This window comes from Kogia breviceps, chromosome 12 (assembly GCF_026419965.1).
Source record: "Kogia breviceps isolate mKogBre1 chromosome 12, mKogBre1 haplotype 1, whole genome shotgun sequence".
NCBI lineage: Eukaryota > Metazoa > Chordata > Mammalia > Artiodactyla > Physeteridae > Kogia > Kogia breviceps.
Genome location: NC_081321.1, coordinates 80,138,058 through 80,160,010, shown reverse-complemented (window position 1 = coordinate 80,160,010; position 21,953 = coordinate 80,138,058).

The following is a 21,953-nucleotide window of genomic DNA, read 5'->3' as shown; positions in this document are numbered from 1 at the left end:
GGGAATGTAAATTGATACAGCCACTATGGAGAACAGTAGGGAGGTTCCTTAAAAAACTACAAATAGAACTACCATATGACCCAGCAATCCCACTACTGGGCATATACCCTGAGAAAACCATAATTCAGAAAGAGTCATGTACCACAATGTTCATTGCAGCTCTATTTACAATAGCCAAGACATGGAAGCAACCCAAGTGTCCATCAACAGATGAATTGATAAAGAAGATGTGGCACATATATACAATGGAATATTACTCAGCCATGAAAAGAAACGAAATTGAGTTATTTGTAGTGAGGTGGATGGATCTAGAGTCTTTCGTACAGAGTGAAGTCAGAAAGAGGAAAACAAATACTGTATGCTAACACATATATATGGAATCTAAAAAAAAAAAATGGTTCCTAAGAACCTAGGGCCAAGACAGGAATAAAGACACAGATGTAGAGAATGGACTTAAGGACACAGGGAGGGGGGAGCGTAAGCTTTGACAGAGTGAGAGAGTGGCATGGACGTATATACACTACCAAATGTAAAACCGATAGCTAGTGGGAAGCAGCTGCATAGCACAGGGAGATCAGCTCAGCACTTTGTGACCACTTAGAGGGGTGGGATAGGAAGGTGGGAGGGAGACGCAAGAGGAAGGAGGTATGGGGATATATGTATATGTATAGCTTATTCACTTTGTTATAAAGCAGAAACTAACACACCATTGTAAAGCAATTATACTCCAATAAAGATGTTTAAAAAAATGTGGCACATATATACAATGGAATATTACTCAGCCATAAAAAGAAACAAAATTGAGTTATTTGTAATGAGGTGGATGGACCTAGAGTCTGTCATACAGAGTGAAGTAAGTCAGAAAGAGAAAAACAAATACCATATGCTAACACATATATATGGAATCTAAAAAAAAAATGGTTCTGATGAACCTGGGCCAGGACGCGAGTAAAGATGCAGACCTAGTAGAGAATGGACTTGAGGACACGGGGAAGGGGAAGGGTAAACTGGGACGAAGTGAGAGAGTGGCATGGACATATATACACTACCAAATGTAAAAGAGATAGCTAGTGGGAAGCAGCCGCAGAGCACAGGGAGATCAGCTCAGTGCTCTGTGACCACCTAGAGAGGTGGGATAGGGAGGGTGGGAGGCAGACCCCAGAGGGAGGGGATATGGGGATATATGTACATGTATAGCTGATTCACTTTGTTATACAGCAGAGACTAACACACCATTGTAAAGCAATTATACCCCAATTATTTATCTATGTTAAATAAAAGAAAAGAAGAAGAAAAGAGGAGGAGGTCAGAATAGGGTCGCAAAACTGGCTTCTATCATATAAAAGAAAAGAATACATGGGATGAAGATTGTAATGTCAGTGGAGAGAGATTTAAAAAAAAAATAGAACGCAGGGGAAGGGGAAACGAATGTCCCAATCCTTTCAAACCTAGATTAGAGGTAAATCCAGAAAGAATTTCAACTTTTATGAAGCCATACAGCATTCAAATCCCTACCCCACAATCCAAAGCCTGGAGCAGGGACCATGAAATGTGCTTTCTCTTTTCTGGAAGCTATGCTCATAAATTCACCGCTTCTCAGACCCACTCCTTTGAATAAATTGCTGCCTCCACCTGATGGAATCGAGGACCCGAATCATGTTGAAATTCAGCTGAAAGTAATTTTTGGAGTTTTCAAGTACATAATGATGTCTCCAGTTCCCTGTGCCATGCTCTGATTCTAGGAAGTCCCACATTAGCACTTCAGGAAAGAAAAGATCCATGCTCTGCTTGAATCTTGCTGGTGTCATAAAGGATGCTTAATGCCTTGTACTGCAGACTTCCATTTCACAGAAAAATTTCTCAATTTGTTTTGCACTCGAAAACTGCAAATGGATACCCTTAATCACACAGTCAGAGGGAAATCACTTGCGAGCAGGAAGATGGCTTTGTGAGATTTAATATGAGGGACCTAATTCAAGTGGTCATTTGATGAGAAGGAAAAGATCTCTGCATTCTGCCAACAGGTCTATTAGTGAGTGAAGCCTGGAGAGTTAATGAAACCATATCTGGGTGTATGACTTCTAGACAGACTCACTATACATTACCTGAATACACCTTAAAATAGCGTATTACCTCTCTTTTTCTTTTGCCTCTAAATTTACAAGTCACCATCAATTTTGTGCCTTTTAGCTGTGATTCCCATTGAAGACCAGCTCATCTTTCATGTTAAAACAAGAAAAAAAAAAAAAAAAAAAAGCACACCAGTAGACTGCCCAGTTGATACTGAGGATGACCAGCATGGTCTTCTCAGTGGCTTCGATTGTTAAATTCATTTTACTTTGTAGGTGGCAATTTTCAATGTCTTTGAAAAACACTTAGGGTCAAATTCAAGGTCAGACACAGGGGCCTAAGAACATTCATCTTGGTGAGGTACAAACTCCTCCATCACTACCAGCAGAGCAAGCAGACATCCATTTTAGAAAAAATATGTAATTGATTTTGCCTGCCCAAGGAAAAGAAAAACATCCATTTGTGTAAGTATGTGGATATTCCTTGTCAGGTGAAATAATGCGTGAGTTAACGTTCCATCTTCAACTTGAAACGTCTTTGTCCCATCATGGTCATCCTGACCTCCCTGCAGTCATACAGCTGCTTGAATTGGCTCTAATCAGCTTAATATTTTTCTATCTTTCCAACCAGATTACTTACTTCTGAATTCAACTCTCATTCTAAATTTTAGTCTCTTTCTCCTAAAATATGACTTTCTTCATGTACCTAATTTTTGTGAGTGTAGTAGTTGGTAAAGCAGTGAAAAAATATTGTGAGCAGGTGCTATCAGGTGGGGAAAAGGAGAAATGAAATTAAGGCTCTGTTCTTTACTGTTAAAAAAATAGTGGAAAAGACATGAAACCCATATGTATGATAACAATGAGAAAAAAATTTGATCCAGAACACAAAGATAATTGCAAATTAAGAGAGAAAAATACTACAAATTGTGCCAATTTAAAAGTTCAAGTACAATAATAAATGAGATGTTTTGTGAGAATTTTCAGGTACTGCTTCCTGGAAAAAAGCAAGAATTGCCGAATATGGTTTACTTTAGTCTGTGTGTTTGTGAGGCAGGGGCATTTCACTTCTCTTTGGTGTTAGCTTCCTTTATTTGCCAAAGGCACATTAATTTTATTTATCTTGACATTTATTTCCCTCTACTTGCAATCAGAACTCTTAACCCTAAAAGAGAAAATAGAAAATGCCTTATTTTCTATCTGCTGTCTTTTCTATTTCCTACTATGTTTATATCATTTCTTAACTATTTAATCTGATGGTCTCATACTACTGTTGAATATTCATATTTTGGTCTCAATATGTTATTCACTACCACTCAAACCCACTTTCATCCTTTTAGAATTCACTCTCTTTCTTTCCTTCATCCAGGCTCCTCAAGTTTATTCATTACCTCCCATCCTGATCTCTGTAATTCACCCATGTTGGTCTTTTGACATTCTGTCTCAAAACACTATTGAAACCCTATTTAAAACCTTGAATTGCAAATAATTTATTCCCCTACTCCATCAAGTCTACTGATTTCTAGTTCATCTCTGCCTCACATTCAAATGGCTGACTCTCATTTCCCCGTAAGCACTTTATAAACCTTTAACTAACATTATCTATGTCTTCCACAAAATTACATGTATTTTCATCTCTTTGTGAAGCCTGTTTTCTAATTGGTTTCGTTTATTTAGCTTATCTCTCCAATTGTCTTCTTTTAGAGTCATTTTTCATAACTCTCCTTATTGTGCCACTTTTAATCACGGAAATGCACCTTGGTTTAAATGACCTGCAGATAAATATTGAAAATGCATATCTGAATAGTCTAAACTTGATTACCTAATGGTTTGGGTGAGGATAAAAGGAACATGAAGATAAACAGTCACCAGCCAGATTTAAATACATAACAGGCTTTGGCATTTATACTCCCATATCCAGTGCCTCCTATGGCCCCTCATCACTGATCTTTCTCAAGGCTAGAAACAGGAAAGTAATCCAAGATGCATTTTTCTCCCCAGTCCAAATGTTACTTTTCATTGGTAGAAGAAGCCAGGCTCTTCAAACATGGAACAGACTATTTGTAAATCAAAAACTGAGTTTTGACCAAAGACAAAGAAATTTTAAGAAACTTTATGGTTTCTTAATGGCTCCATCAACACCTATTCACCTTGCATAGTTTTCAGATCACTTCCATGATTATTGAATCCACTGACATTCAGTAAAAGGTGTTGATACAACAGTTAGGTCAAAAGCAAAAAAATAAAATTAGTCACCTAATGAAATTGTAAACATGATTTTTACATCATTTCTTAAAACCCTAAACAATTTTTTTTTTAACAGCTGAGCAGATCTGAATCATCATTTTGCAGAATGATTCTGTTCAGAACATGGGGCCATTTGAATTCTTCTAAATTCACAATATGGCTTATACCAAAGCAGGCAAAAGTACCAGGCACGTTTTTCTTCACTTAAATGGTTGGCAGATCTTCTCTTTATTTCTTTGGAGAAAGAGATTCTCATCAGCAGGATACATCATATTCACAGAAAACAAATATTCCTACATCTGGTTCTGGGTTGTTTATAAATCAAAGATTAAGTGCTTCACTGCTTCTAAACCAAAGATGTTCCAGTCCAGCCCCTGAGGCCTTCCTCTTCATGTTAGTCCGTATTAACATTTACACTATTTGCCCTTTCAAGGCTCAGAGAACCTCGACTCAATCCAGTGCTCAATTACACACATTCTGTACCTGTGGGCTTCACTAGGATTTTACCAGTGGCCATTGCCATGTGTATAAAACAGGAGGGTAGTTGAGAATTTGCATAAATTGTATTAAAACCTGCATGCATTTGCCTAAATTATGACATCTATCCAATGCAGTTTTCCAATGGAAATTGAATTCTGGCTATCTCTTGGGGAGGTGCCTTCCTAAAAGTAGTTATCAACAGAAATGGCTGCAGAGAGGGTACAGACACATAATATACATGAGTGGGGCAGGCCAGTAGCTAAGAATAAAAAATAGTGGACAAAGGGCAGAGCCTCAACAATAATCACTTAGCCAAAGAAAACACATCTCTGAGCCATAGGCAGCTGGAGGGTACAGACCTACAGTTCTTATTACTATACAGGCAGAAACTGCTCCTGAGCTCCTCCCACAAACACATGTATAAAATGATGGTTTTCTCTACAAGGTACCAACTCCTTCCTCATGTGCAGTCACCTGTATTTACTACAAGCACCTAAGGCACTTGAGATTTCAACTGGTTTGGAGAAGCAAGGAGCCTTGGGTGGGACCTTAAGACTGAATGGTGAATTATAAAGAGGAACTCACCATACAGGCCCTTTCCTTTGGGAACCCAGACCAGCCAGGATATGTGGAATGTATTCTCCTTCAACGGTAGCTCTCCCAGGGAGAGGGCTGTAAGATAAAATATAGGACACCCAGTTCAATTTGAATTTCGGACAAACAAGAAATGATGTTTTATAAAGCAGAAACTAACACACCATTGTAAAACAGTTATACTCCAATAAAGATGTTAAAAAAAAAAAAAGAAATGATGTTTTAGTATAAGTATGTCCCAAATATTGCATGAGACATACTTACAGCAAAATATTAATTGTTATTTATCTGAAATTCAGATTGAACTGGGCATCTTGTATTTTTATTTGCCAAATCTGGCAACCCTCCCACTTCTTTCTGGGTAGTGCCTTCAGTCCCAGGTTGTCGTAGTCTCATGTGACAGCAGCAGGAAGACGGGGCAATCGCTGGCAGAGTAGCGGTGGCGTTATGTGAACTCTAGAATCAACCGTACTGCTTAGGTTCAAATCCCCACTCCACAACCTCAGGAAAATGTATTTAACTCCTGTACATCTATTAGCTTCCCAGTCTGCAGAATGGGGATGATGGTAAACACCCTACTTGTTGCATCTATTGAAAAGAGGAGGGGCTTCCCGGGTGGCGCAGTGGTTGAGAGTCCACCTGCCGATGCAGGGGATACGGGTTCGTGCCCCGGTCCGGGAGGATCCCACATGCCGCGGAGCGGCTAGGTCTGGGAGCCATGGCCGCTGACCCTGCGCGTCCGGAGCCTGCGCTCCGCAACGGAGAGGCCACAACAGTGAGAGGCCCGCATACCGAAAAAAAAAAAAAAAGAAAGAAAAGAAAAGAGGAAACGAGATAATCCATACAAAAGTGTGAGGTTCCATGTTTGGCACACAGTAGGCACTCAATAAATGCTATAATCTCCACCGCTTGCCTTGTCTGGTACAGACAGTAATCTACTTGCTAATTATGGCTGCATTCTAGCTGATATTTAAAACTATTTTACTGATGTGATAAACACTTATTTGGTATCTCCCACATGCCCCTTATCTGGAAGAAAATATTATTTTAAATTCATATTTAGAAAACTACAGTTTTAAATTCTAATACAAAGCACCAGAAAATTCTTACGTTAAACTCACAGGACAGACTGTCAATTCTTCATTTGTTCCTCAGTCCTATTTATCTCTTTTGTCTCCCCCTCACTTCAGAAGGAAATGTAAGAGCAGCAAAACAGTCATTTGTTTTATCCACTAAACAGAACAGGACGCTATCTCCATCGCAAACGCTGGGGAGTGCCCCCCAGACACTCCCCGCTGCAACAGACACACACACACACACACACACACATCCGCCTGTCCCACCTCTACCCTCACCCTGGAACTCCGTGTCTTGGGACATTATTGTTCTCCTCTTAACATAATAAGCAGGAAACCTGCTCAAGGGGACACAGAGGGAGCCAACTGGGGAGCTGAAATTGAGACTGTCCCAGTTCTTGGCTCCCTGCCCAGTGCTCTGTCCAACAGACCATAGTGGACACCTGGGTCTGCTGAATAGGGGCCCCACGGTTGCTAGGGCACAGGATGAAGCCAAAGTTGGAAAACTCTTACGATGCTCCCCATGGCGATTAATCTGTTTGAAGGTCTGGGCTCTGAACCTTGGATTCCAGGTCTGCATTCCTTCATAAAAGCTTATGTTTTGAAAGCCACAGTCAATGACCCTGTGAATTTAACTAGACGCATTCTGACAAAGAAACATCATAAAGGAAAGCTCCTAAGTGATCGGAATCTGCCAACCTGCTGTCTTGTGCTCCTGGCTCCCAGTATGGGGGCCCCGGAGAGGAGAATCCCATGCCAAGTCAATTTTCACTGCTTGGGCTACCAGTGTGGAATGCTGGGCTTCCTTAGAGGCATGGCTGTCATTTTGGATGCTCTTCTTAATGAAGGCTTAGGCACTAATCTAAAAGGTCAGTGCCTGCTCACACCACAGTAGTGGTGGCCATGCTTAAATACATATCCACGGCTGGTAGGGTAGTGTCTCTTTAAGACATGAGGAAACCCACATCTCTCTAACCCAATAAGATGAAATCTATGCGCTCTTTGCTTTCAAAAGCTTCCAAGTCTTTATCCATTTCAGTGGATAAGCTAAAGGAAAGGTAAATTCAAGTGCCACAGCCTCCTAGAAAGGACACTGTGACCTTTCTCTCTCTCTCTTTCTCTCATTAACTGCTTTCATGAGAACTAAGGAAAAACAAGAAAAAATGATTCTGGTTTAGAAAGGAAAATGGTCTCCATCGTGTCTAAGATTCTTCAGAAAGGTAGCTTCCAAGAAAGTTTGTTATACTTATTCTGATTAAATACATTCCATTCAGTCTTTCAACCTTATTTACTGATCTGCCTCCTACCGGCTGTGTGCCTGCAGCTGAGCCAGCGCTTCTACTTAGAGGGACATTCAAAGCGGGACCATGTGCATCAGAGACCGTCTGCCTAGTTCAGGCATCTGTGATTAATTGGGCCTGGGTAACCTAGACCTCTACAAAAGCAAGGCCCGCTGTAGACTCATGGCTTTTACTTGCATAGCGTCCATTTTAACAAAGTGTGATAACATTCTGATTTTCCTTTCAAGAACTATGCTTCTTTCCCATTCTCAGTCTGTGTGACTGAGATGCAACCAATCCCACCTGCAACAGGCCATACAACCTAGGCTTAGGCAGTCAGCATTTTCCTTTCCTTTTGCCAGAATAATTGGTTTTACACTGTGCCTGAGACTCAACTCAGACCAACTAGAGTCAGGGGGTACTTTGCTAGAACTGTGAGGAAAATGGCACTCTCCTCCCACTGGGCTTTGTGGGGCTGGCAGGTCACGGATCACCACCCCAGACGGAAAGTTGACCTGAGTGAGATGAAGCAAAGCAGAGAGAAGCAGTGCTGAGCGATGAAGAGAGACTGATTTCTATCGATGGTAGAGACACACCTAGAGCCAACTTTGCAGCAAGTCAGTAACAGCCCTGGTGATTTCAGGTACAAGAGCTGAGGCACCCGTCCTTTGGCCTAAGCCAGTGTGGACTGGGTTTCATCACTTGCAGCTGAAAGACTGTTGATAATGGTGCAAAAATATGGAGACTGCCTAGATTCAAACTCTATAGTGAGAATTAAATGTACTACACATACTCGTATGTATAAGCAACCACAAAGGATGTATGTGGTTTCTGTTCTTAGTCTCTGCTTCTCCTCACCAAAATGAAGGAACAGTCCCTATCTCTATCCCCGCCCCTTCATCAAAACAGCTAAGCAAATAATTCTTGCCCATTCTGTACCCTTTTCACTATCTCTGACGTTGGCATTGTCCCAGATAGCTCTACTAGGTGATTGAATTTTTCGTATTTTTTGATGAGTTGGTTCTTTCTGTTTGTTTATTTGTTTGGGAGAAGGAGGTGGGTTTGGGGGTTTTTTTTTGCTTTTTTTTTTGTTTTGTTTTGGGGGGGTATTTTTTGCTTATTAATGATCTAGATCAGAGATCAGACAACTATGGACTGGTAGACAAATCTGGCCCACTGCCTGTTCTTGTAAATTAAGTTTTATTCGAACACAGCTATGTTTGGTTTTTCTCATATTGTCTATGGCTGCCCTAGCACTACCAGGGCAGTGTTGAGTAACTGTGACAGAGACCACATAGACCACAAAGTCTGAAATATTTACTATCTGGTCATCGATGGAAAAAGTTTCTTGACCTCTCATCTAGATCATTAACCTGGGAATGCCTGCAGCCTTTAACATATTTGTGTTTTGTGTCTGCAGTGCCTTTGGTAACTCTATTCTCCTTACAGTCAGTGTGCTTTTGCAGGCTACGGTGATGAGAGGGGGAGGTTTAAACTCCTTTCGATTATAAGTCACTGCCTATGGTACTTCTATTTGTAGTTTTCTAAGGAAGCTCCATATTGTTCTCCATAGTGGCTGCATCAATTTACATTCCCACCAACAGGGCAAGAGGGTTCCTTTTTCTCCACACCCTCTCCAGCATTTATTGTTTGTAGATTTTTTGATGATGGCCATTCTGACTAGTGTGAGATGATATCTCATTGTAGTTTTGATTTGCATTTCTCTCATTATTAGTGATGTTGAGCATTCTTTCATGTGTTTGTTGGCAATCTGTATATTTTCTTTGGAGAAATGTCTATTTAGGTGTTCTGCCCATTTTGGGATTGGGTTGTTTGTTTTATTGATATTGAGCTACATGAGCTGCTTGTAAATTTTGGAGATTAATCCTTTGTCTGTTGCTTCATTTGTGAACATTTTCTCCCATTCTGAGGGCTATCTTTTCATCTTGTTTATGGTTTCCTTTGCTGTGCAAAAGCTTTTAAGTTTCACTAGGTCCTGTTTGCTTATTTTTGTTTTCATTTCCATTTCTCTAGGAGGTGGGTCAAAAAGGATCTTGCTGTAATTTATGTCATAGAGTGTTCTGCCTATGTTTTCCTCTAAGAGTTTTATAGTGTCTGGCCTTACATTTAGGTCTTTAACCCAATTTGACTGTATTTTTGTGTATGGTGTTAGGGAGTGTTCTAATTTCATTCTTTTACATGTAGCTGTCCAGTTTTCCCAGCACTACTTATTGAAGACGCTGTCTTTTCTCCATTGTATATTCTTGCCTCCTTTATCAAAAATAAGGTGACAATAGGTGCGTGGGTTTATCTCTGGGTCTTCTATCCTGTTCCATTGATCTATATTTCTGTTTTTGTGCCAGTACCATACTGGCTTGATTACTGTATCACCTCACACCGGTCAGAATGGTCATCATCAAAAAATCTACAAACAAAAAATGCTAGAGAGGGTGTGGAGAAAAGGGAACCCTCTTGCACTGTTGGTAGGAATGTAAATTGATACAGCCACTATGGAGCACAGTGTGGAGGTTCCTTAAAAAACTAAAAATACCACTACCATACGACCCAGCATTCCCACTACTGGGCATATACCCTGAGAAAAGTATATTTCGAAAAGAGTCATGTACCACAATGTTCACTGCAGCTCTATTTACAATAGCCAGGACATGGAAGCAACCTAAGTGTCCATCGACAGATGAATGGATAAAGAAGATGTGGCACATATATACAATGGAGTATTACTCAGCCATGAAAAGAAACGAAATTGGGTTATTTGTAGTGAGGTAGATGGACCTAGAGTCTGTCACACAGAGTGAAATTAAGTCAGAAAGAGGAAAACCGTATGCTAACACATATATATGGAATCTAAAAAAAAAAAAAGGTCATGAAGAACCTAGGGGCAGGACGGGAATAAAGACGCAGACCTACTAGAGAATGGACTTGAGGACATGGGGAGGGGGAAGGGTAAGCTGGGACAGAGTGAGAGAGTGGCATGGACGTATATACACTACCAAATGTAAAACCGATAGCTAGTGGGAAGCAGCCACATAGCGCAGGGAGATCAGCTCAGTGCTTTGTGACCACCTAGAGGGGTGGGATAGGGAGGGTGGGAGGGAGACGCAAGAGGGAGGAGATACAGGAATATACATATATGTATAGGTGATTCACTTTGTTATACAGCAGAAACTAACACAACAATGTAAAGCAATTATACTCCAATAAAGATGTTGAAAAAAAGAAAGTCACTGCCTACTTATAATGGAAATAGAAGCTAAAAAAGGATTTTCCTCTCCCTCACCGAAATATGAAGAAACATGGACGCCATCTGTGCCAGATTGTTGGCAATTTGGTACTATTCTCTCCTTTAGATTATCCCATGTATCTTACAGCAGGGGTCCCCAAAGCTTGGGCCGCGGACCTGTAGCAGTCCTCGGCCTGTTAGGAACCGGGCCGCACAGCAGGAGGTGAGCAGTGGGTGAGCGAGCAAAGCTTCATCTGCCGCTCCCCATCGCTCTCCATGGCTTGCATTACTTCTGGAACCACACCCCCCCCTCCCCTGTCACCCTCCTCATCCATGGAAAAATTGTCTTCCATGAAACCAGTCCCTGGTGCCACAAAGGTTCGGGACTGCTGTCTTACAGGCTAAAAGTCTAGAAACTACATTTCCCAGAATACTTTGCTAGCAAGTTTCCAGGCTAGTTTGCAACAGTAAAAAGAACTCCCGTGAAATGTAGAAGACAGAGGAGAAACAGAATGATACTAGTGCTCTTCCAGCAGAATGGGGATGGGAATGCATGGGCTTTAGGTGGTGGGCAAAAAGTTTTGGCAGTGGTCTCTGAAGATCACATAATTTAGTGTTCCAAGCTGTGGTGAACATTCTGTGGGTCCTGCAGGAAACTTCAGTAGGAACCTGAGATCTAGCCGAGCCTTTTTCCTGACCTTTCAACCTCCAGATCTTCCAGTAGTTTTTTTATGCATCCATTCCTAATTTTAACACCCCTCCTGTTTGAAATACCTAGAACAGTTTCTGTTTGTCTGTCTGATCCTTGACTGATACACCATAATATTCCCTGGATAACACAGTGTAATATTTCCATCAGCCCCAGAAGCAATGGATGACAGTGCTGTGGTTTCTTAATATCCCTGCATGTTTAGTTAGTGCGCCAATGTTTTAAATCACTAGGTGACTGATCCTAGCGATCTGCCAATTGATCATTGCTGGGCAGGCATTGTATGCTACCACTAAGTGCCACTATTGTTATGACCTTTCTGGCAGAAGGTGTGGTGTGTGCAAGGATGCAAAAGTGAGACTAGACGTGTACAAAGGACAGAGGGTAAATGTGGGTCCCTGAAGCATGAGCCCTGGGAAGACTAGGGAGGATGAGGATGGAGGAGAAACTTTTATGCTAAACCAAAGTATTTAAAGTTAATATGACTGCCTGTTTCCTCAGTCTCCTGGAAAAGCATAAGAAAAGTAAATTAATGCACAAACCAATTGGCACTTATCTGACTGTATTTTCAAGAAAAGTCAAAGTGACATCAAACTAGAAATAATGGGAATGGTGACCCGATTGCAGGGACACTGCATATGCCAGTGACAAAAGCCCCGAACTGATTTCAGGAAAGGCAATTTCCAGTGCAGCTGCAGCCACAGCTGCCTGAATGACCTTGGCTGAGTCACCCTTCACAAGGTCTTAGCCCTTTTCTCTACGAAATGAACTAGACAACCTCAAAGGCTTTTTTTTTTTTTTTTCTTTTCTTTTTTTACGGCTGTGATTCTATTATCCATGGCTTAAAGGGGATTGAGTCAATGGAGAGTCTCAGGAGCTGTGAGCAGATTAAGGCAACAGAAGCACAAATCTCATCCAAACAAAGTTCTTTCTACCCTTGATAAGTTATCACAGAATCAATCTCACTCAGTGGACACCAGCAAAAGAGCCAAAGCGGCCATCCAGGTTTGCCTCCTTCCCTCCCCTTCTTGTTCCTGGGGTCCCATCTACAGCAGGATGGGTCTCTTTTTCTTTCTTTCATTCTCTCTCTCTCTCTCTTTCTTGTACACATATACACAGGAAGGCCTGACTTCAGTTGGGAAAAGAAAACAGACTATTACTAGCTTTGGGTATTCTCTCCACCAGGTGTGCACAGACATCACTGTCACTGTCAAATTTGCTTTTCTGTAGGGAAGAGAAAGACAAGGGACAAAAAGAAAGACAGTAAAGATGCTAACATGCTTTGTTTGGAAAATTTTAAAATTAACCTGGAACAGAGACTACTGGAGTAGGAACATCCTCTATAGAGGACTTATATTCTCAGCTGTTTTCAAACTGTGACTTCTAGAAAAATTAAGCCGTATAAAATGTTTTTTAAAAATATTTTTTCTATTCATTTACAGTTGATTTATTCAAAGCACTGCCCCTTTATTGGAGTAGGGTGTCAAACTAAAAACATTATATATTTGAGATGTGAAGCTGTCATGGAATTATCGGAAGAGATTTAACACTTGATTCCAAGTGTCCTTCTCTCCACAAAGGCAAACTGTGCTTTGGTATTTTAAGTGAGCCAAGTCCTTTTCATTAAGGAAAAAAAAGTCTTGTTATTTATCCATTCCCAATCAATCCTGCATTTCTTTGCATGACTTATTAACAAACATTATTTGTGACCATGTGTTTGCTCCATTTGGGAAGGCTGCATGGCTGTCATCTGTTTGGTGTCTCCCTACAAGTCATTGTTTTGATAAAATAGGACAGTCTGCGTTTATGAGTGTCAAAAGGGTCTTCAGCAAGGACTTAAAATTAGACTTCCCAGCTGTGTGCTCCAGGAAATGGGAACTTATGGGCCTGTCTCACTGTCCCTTGACTCTGACAGTTTTTGCCTAAGCCAGACAAGGAATTTCAATATCTGAGTCTCTTGTTTTTCAAATGTTTGGAAAGCAGCCCTTGTGGTCATCCAGATCAGCCAACAGTTCTAAATAGAACCCACAGTTAAGCCAACTAAAGAAGGAATATTTGGGATAGAGTACAAGCCAAGAGGTTATTTCTGGAGGGAACACCAGGTTGTAGACTAGGGAGATGTACAACATCATCATCCTGACTACTATTTCCAATGTACCTACTGTGTGCCAAACACCAGGCAAGCCAGGCATTTCATACATGTTAACTCATTTGATCTAAGTCTTACCACCAGGTACATGTGTCCATTTTATAGATGAAGAAAATGTGTTTCACAGACAAAAAAAAAGACTTAGCCCATGAGCATATAGCTTCTAAGAAGCTAAGTCAGAATTAGAAGCCAAGTGTAAGACCATAGCTTGCCTATTGAACGGCTTTGTGCAAATTAGAAAAAGATGCCCAAGGGCACATGGCTTGCCAAATAGACTGTGCCTGTGTACTAATTAGTACAAGGGGCCTTTCCTGCTAGTAGGTGCAGTCCTAGTTCAGGGCACATGGCTTGGTGAGTACTACACTGACTACAGTCAGGGCCCACTCACTCACTCAGCACAGTGCATTTGTGAAAGGCATGGACTGAACAATTCTTCCTGGCAGCCCTCATGGCGGGCCAGGTATGTCTAACCCTCCTAGAGGGATGCTTAATTTTATGTGTCAACTTGGCTGGGCCATGGCGCGCAGGTATTTGGTCAAACGATATTCTGGAGTTCTGTGAAGGTGTTTTGGATGAGATTAACAGCTGAAGCAGTGGACTCTGAGTAAAGCAGATGACCCTCTATTGTGTGGGTAGGCCTCATCCAATCAGCTGAAGGACATATTGATATCTATAGAGATACAGATGTACAAATACATAAGTATACAAATATACATACACATGTATGTATACACATATACACACACATACATATACCATTGTTTCTGTTTCTCTGAAGAGCTCTAATATAACCAGAATCTAGAATCTAGATTCTTCTCACAACTCCAAAGAAGTTTTTCTCGATATCCATGGAAGATGACCAGAGTGCAAATAAGAAAATTCTTAGCTGGTTGAAACACTTTACTGAAAGAGTACCAATTAGTAAAACTATGTCAATGCAGAAGGAAATCTTTAGGACATGCTTCAGGGATCCACACTTGGTACTGTCCTATTCAACACTTCTGTCAGTGGCTTATGATGTAGGATCATGCAAATCCAATTTGAGGATGAAATGAAGCCAGGAAGGGATAACTAACATGACAGATGACAGGATCAAGACTTTGACAGGTTGAGTTACTGTGCTGAAACTAACAAGAAGGATAATGGTAAAACCTTACATTTTAGATTTAAAAAGTCAATAGTTATAGCACAGCTATAGATTTAGATTTATAAGGGTATATTTTAAATGGAAAATTTGAATTTTGTTCTTCTCGAGTTCAAAATGAATCCACAAAGTGACACAGTTCCTGTAAAATGTTAATAGTATTAAAATCAAAAGATAAAAATATTAATGCATCCTATGTAACGGTCTTTCTGTAATTTGCATAAGTCTGAAAATATCAAAAATATCACAACTGATTCTAAGTGAAGATTCTTCTAAGTGAAGATTCCACACTTCATAAGGGACATGACAAAATCAAGCACCAAAGAGAAGGACAACTGGAAACGTTTAGAATTTATTTGGGATGAAGAGCAGTGTGCGAAACTGAGGGTTGATGTAACAGAGGAGAAGACCTCCGACAGAAGAAAAAGAGGGATCTTCAAGCACTGAAAGGAAGAAGAACTAGTCTTCTTTCCGTGCACTTCCCAACAGTAGAACTAAGATGCGAATATAGAAATTCCAGGTCAGTAAAACGAAAGACTTTCTAAACACTGGAAATAGCTAAGGAGAAATCTAAGGTACTCTGGGCAAAGAGAGGTCCCCTGGCTGAAAGTATCCAAGTTAGGCTACCTGATCACTTTATCTAGTGCCTTTCAAAAAGGAGAGACCGTGTCAATAACATTCCCCTACTCCTTCCATCTCACAAAACTAACAAAAGGGACGGGAAGTTAATTTGGCATGACCTGTTCTTGGTGAGCCACTGCTGCCTCTTAGGAACCACCGAATTCTTTTCTAAGTGATTACAACTTGGTTAATAATTTTTCTTACATTTTCTAAAGAATGGTGTCAATTACACCATCTATTAATTTGGAATTACATAATTGTGTTTTCAAGAATTATTCTCCTATAATCATGAGCACGAATAACTACCGCTGCTATTTTGTCTTATCATTTCTACTACTATGCCATTCACTGTGATGTTTTAAATATTTAATCTCATGTAAATCTTGCAACAATTACCTGAAGCTCAGAGACCTTGGGTCTCTACCCCAGGACACTAGCTTGCAAAGAACAAAGCTAAGATTTAAGCCTAAAGCCATCTGATTTCAAAGACCCTGCTCTGAGCTGCTATAATTTGTGGGCCTATCTCCACCAATGCCATACATATCCTTACTTTCCACCATGCTTTCTTTACGATGTCACCTACAGTGCTTTTCTCTCTCCTCTCAGTGCTCCCTACAAGATCCAGCTCTCACTATCATCTCTGAGATAAAGTCTGCCCACACGGATTAGCTCAGGCTACCATGACCTTTTCTTTCTGTGTTAGATATTTTAGTTATGAGTGGAAGAAAATCAAGTTGAACTACTTTATGCAAAATGGAGAACTTTTTAACTCACAAGAGCAAATAGCAGAAAAGAAAGGGAGTAGATCCACTTTTTGAAACTTCAGGAACAAGAGACCAGAACCTTCAGATTTTCCCTCTCCCTGTCTCTCATCTTCACCTCTGTGTATGTCAGCTTCTTTGTCTCAAACTGGCCTTCCCCATAGGGCTAGAAATGAGGCCTCAGGCAGCTCTGAGTGTATATTCTCAGCCTCAGACCCAGAGAAAAAGGTTTTGGATTTTTAAAAAATTACCTATATTGAGACATATTTAACATACAAGAAATGTACCCATTTTAAGTGTACATTGTAATGAGTTTTGTCAAATGTATATATACGTCTATATGTAACCATCATTACAGCCTCCATATAGACTACTCCCATCATGCCAGCTCAAGTTTTATAAAACCAAAAGAAGGACTCTGGTGAGTTTTGCGTCAGTACGTGTTCTGTAAACCAATCACGAGGAGGTTGAGAACTAAGATGGACAGCCCCCACTATGGAGTAGTGGTGGAGTAGAGAAAAAACAAAACGTTAAGGTCTATAGCCTAGAAAGAGCCCCTGGAGACATCATTATGAGTTTGAGGTGTGGGGGAGGGAAACACACCCTATGTCATTCTTGGTCTAATTAGGAGACTGAAATTACACAGTAATTGTAACAGGTAAATTTTAAATATAAAATGCATTAACTATAACAAGGGATCAGCTAATAAGAAGTAAAGAGAACTCTAAAGAGTATCAAAACAGCTATTATAAGGAACAGCCACTATCCCTAGGGCTGAAATAGAGCACCCAAGAAAGAGGCTTCCCCTAGGGTTGAGGTCTTCCAGACTGGCACACCAGAACTAGGATGCAAAACCCTTTCTTTCTACAATGACAAAGCTTAACCTCATGCCAGCTGGCAAAGAAGAAATATATAAAGGGCCCAGATCCATTTTCACAGACCAGGCAAAAGGGATATATTTGGAACTGAGAGATAATACATCAATAATCAGCTCACACCTCAGTTCGTTTCTAGTAATCATCCTCTGAATTCCAACAGTACCTACTGGAATTTAATATTGATTACCTGCCTCCCTAGTTATTTCTTATATGTATCTGTACATAGATACACATAAATTGGTCTTCCCAACTAAGGAATTCCCAGAAGATAAGAAACATGCCCTAAATTACTGTAGGCTTCCCTTCTACCCATCCTCATAGTATTTGGTACAACGCTAGGCCCACATGAGTACCTTTAATGCACGTCATGCATTGGCAGAGATTGTAAAATAACCCCAAACCTCTACACCAGAGTTGCAAAGAGGAAGCCTCCAGCCAAATCCATCCCACAAACATGCTTGTTCATTGTTTAAATATTACTTGCACAGTGTTTTTTTAAATTAGCTGTCAATACGCAAAGTTAGAGATTTCACATAGAAACTGACCATTCTGGAAAAATGGAAGGTGATGCAACAACAGGCTTGCACAAGCGGGCTGGAGCTGACCATCAGCCTCTCCTCTCCTTTGCCATCGTCTTCAGAAGGCCTGTTCATCTGTATCAAAGGTTTGGATCCTGTAGTATTTGAGTTCTCTACCCCTGCTCTATAGGACAGATCCCCTTAACTCCTTTTGTGGGTCAAGGAATGTGGAAAATAAGCACTAATTAGATATAAATATTTTGTAAATACTGACGATTTCTTAGTCCCTTCTTTTCACACACACATCAGAATTGCTGAGTACCTGAGGTCATAAGAAAATTAACACAGGTTTTGAATTTAGGATCATTGATAAGGGATTGGAAGACAAAATAGACAGAGAGTCTAGTTTTTTTTGGTTTTTTTTTTTTTTTTGGTGGTACGTGGGCCTCTCACTTCCGCGGCCTCTCCCTTTGCGGAGCACAGGCTCCGGACGCGCAGGCTCAGCGGCCATGGCTCACGGGCCCAGCCGCTCCACGGCATGTGGGATCTTCCCGGACCGGGGCACGAACCCGCGTCCTCTGCATCGGCAGGCGGACTCCCAACCACTGCGCCACCAGGGAAGCCCGAGAGTCTAGTTTTAAGAGCCATCACTGCTATTATCTAGCCAGTAACCCAGCACATCTCACACTCTCCCTGATCTCAGCGTCCTGATCTGAAAGTAATAAAAGGGCTAGTTCTGACACTGTGATTCTAAGAGGTTGTTACAAACAGAGGCTCTACTCATTTTGAATAATATAAGGACCCTGGCCTGGTTAAAGAATGTTTAATTAGGCAAGAGTTTTAATTAATTACTCAGTTTTTTACACTTTTCTCTTTGCTGCTTTAAGAACACCATCTATTAACACCTGCCTCTCTCGTGGATGGACAACTTTGCCATGGCTCTTTTATCACCAGGAAAACCACAAGAACAGCCTTTGAAAAGAGGCATCTATATTGTAGTCTCATCCACAAGAGTAGGAATCTCAAGGAAAAAAAAAAAAAACCATCAAAAAATGCAACTGGATTTGTTTAATTATCAAACATTTATTGACTGTCCAGCACTATGCAAGCACTCTCCTGCACGCTGTGTATACATTTGGGCCACCTCAGCATTATTACAAGCTAGCTATGCATCTCATTTACAATCAACACACACGTTAAACTTGGGTCCAAACTGTTAATTATACTTTTTAAAGTGAAAATTATATTTTAGTCAAGTGCATTAAAAATAGACCCTTCAGAGCATGACTATTTATTAATGAGATAAGGTCACTTAATCACTTTATCACACATTCAGATGTGTAAAGAAAACGTAGCTTCTTATTTATTTATTAAGATACCTCACCCTCCCTCTGAGGTATTTGATACCTCATTATTTACTTATTTATTTGATACCTCATCCTCCCTCTGAGATTCTTCCTGCTGGGCAGAACCTTTTAATCCAAAAGGTAAATCAATGCAATGAAATTATTTCAGCAGTCCCTTTCACTGATTGCTGTGTGTTGCTATTTCAGACCTCCTGAACCTTGCCGTCTCCTTCCGAGTGATGACTGGATGTGTGGAGCTGACCCGTGGAGAGATGGCAAGAACCCTGAATGCACACAGGGTCCCCTGGATCCTTGTTGGTCTCTGTGACAAAGTGGCTGGACAGTGCTGCTCTCTGTTCCCTGAACCATCAGTCACACTTGACATAACTGATTACTCCCTTCTCCTTCAAATGCTTTCTTCATTTGGCTTCTGGCTACCTGTCTTAACCAGCTCAGGCTGCTATAACAGACTACCAAAGAATGGGTGGCTTAAACAAGAAACATTTATTTCTCACAGTGCTGGAAGGTGGAAATCCAAGACCAGAGTGCTAGCATGGCTGGGTTCTGGTGAGGACCCTCTTTCTGGTTTGCAGTTGGTCATCTTCTGGCTGTGTCCTCACATGGGGGAGAGCAGAGAGAGAAAGAGAGAGAGAGAGAGAGAGAGAGAGGGAGACCCCATGTCTCCTCCTTTTAAAATAAGGGCACTGATCCCATTAATGAGAGCTCCACCCTCATGACCTAATTCCTCCCAAAGGCTCCACCTCCAAATACCATCACACTGGGTATCATCATATCAATAGCTGCATTTTAGTCCACACATTCAGTCCATAACACCACTATTCTCTGCTGGTCTCCTCAATGGCCAACCCTTCTCAGTATCTTTTGTTAGTTGCTCCTGGTCCCTTGACTTCTCAACATTACAGTCCCCAGGCTTCAGCTCTTTGTCCCCATCTCTTCTCTATTTACACGTATTCTCTAGGTGATCTTACCAGCTTCATGGTGTTAAAAAGCATCTAAATGCAGTAACTCTCAAATTTATATCTATAGATAACACCTCTCTCTGGAACTCCAACTCATTTGTCCTACTTTGACCCACAATTCCAGTTAGAAGGCTCAAAGTCATCTTAGATTCAACATGTCCAATTCTGAATTCCTGACTCAGAATTGTCCCCAGATGTGTCCCTCCTATACTCTTGCCCATGTCATATACATATCATTCCAGATGCTCAGGCCATAAACTTTGGAGTCATTTTCAACTCCTCTCTTATCTTATTTGCACCCATAAGTAAATCTTATTGGTTCTGCCTTTGAATATATCCACAACCTGACCAGTTCTTATCAGCTCTTCTACCTGGTCTAAACCACCATCATTTATCAGCTGGATAAATGAAAAGGCTCTATAACTGGCCTCCCTGCTTCCACCCTTGTCTCTCAATCTATCTGCACCCAGCTAGTGTGATCCATTTAAAATATTAGATTTGAGTTCAAAACTCTGCTCAAAACCTTTTCATCTTACTTAAAGTAAAAGCCTAGGTGCTTATCTGCTCTGTATCTCCTACCACCTCTCTGATCTCACTTTCTTCCTTGCTGATTCAAGTGAAACTGAGCTCCTAACTCTTCTATAAAGAGGGCAAGCAAACTCCAACCTCAGGGCCTTTGCACTTGCTGCTTCCCTAATGTAATACTCCCCTAAGATAGCCATATGTCTTCCTTCTCCATACCCTCAAGATCTGTATTTAAATATTATCTTATAAGTCCTTCCCAGATCACCCTTTATAAAATACTAATTCCTCTATCTGATACTTCCCATCTAATTCCCTTACTTTATTTTCTCCATAACATCTATCACCATCTGACATATGCCCTATACTTGCTTATTTATTTGTTGTCTATGTTTCCCCCACTGGGATAAAGCTTTTTTAACATAGGAACTCAACTGGTTTTGTGAACTGGTGTACCTCCAGTACCTAGAGCACTGTACAGCACACAGTAGATGATCACTAAATGCTTGTTGAATGAATGAATGGACAGGTGACCTATGACATTTGTCTGATCCTTAGCTCTTGAACATGATGTTAACACCCATTGTGTGGGTCTTTTGCCCAAGTCTCGGCCTTTTGCCCCTAATTTCATTGCCACCTACAATGGCCTCTTCACCCTGACCCCAAAATGCCATTCATCGGCACCTTCAGCACCTTCACTTCCCCATCCTGGGGCACATAAAACCTCTGCATAAGAACATCACAGTGAAAGCACAAGGAGCTCTGCCTTGGACACATCTATCCACACACTTTCAGTTGCTACCCCAGTGCCCTCAACCCATGCCCTGTGGAAACAGCTGTGTATGTAGCTTCACCTAATGAGCTACAGTCTTCCCCTAGTAGTTGGGGGATGTGTGCTCTTGGACTGAATGCTCTGTAGCTCCCCATACTTAACTGGGCCTTTTAAAAGATTTCCTCTTATGACAAACCTAAACACACAGCACAGTTGGGAGAATTTCACAGTGAAGACTTACATACTCACCATTTAGTTTCTACCATTAACAAACATACTTTATCACGTATCTATCCATCAGCACACTTATCATTAATTCGTTATATTTGTTTACTTCTTTTATTTTGATGTAAAATTCACATACAATGAATTATACAAATCTGAAGTGTATATTTGTGGATGCTGACAAATGCATACACATACTTATCTCTGTGCTACCCAAACTTTTATCAAGATATCAGACGATTATCACCACCCCGGACAATTCCCTCAGGTCCCCTCCCAGTCAGCTGTCCCCCACCACGTCCCCACCTCCACAGAGGCAACCAGTGCTCTGATTTTTACTACCA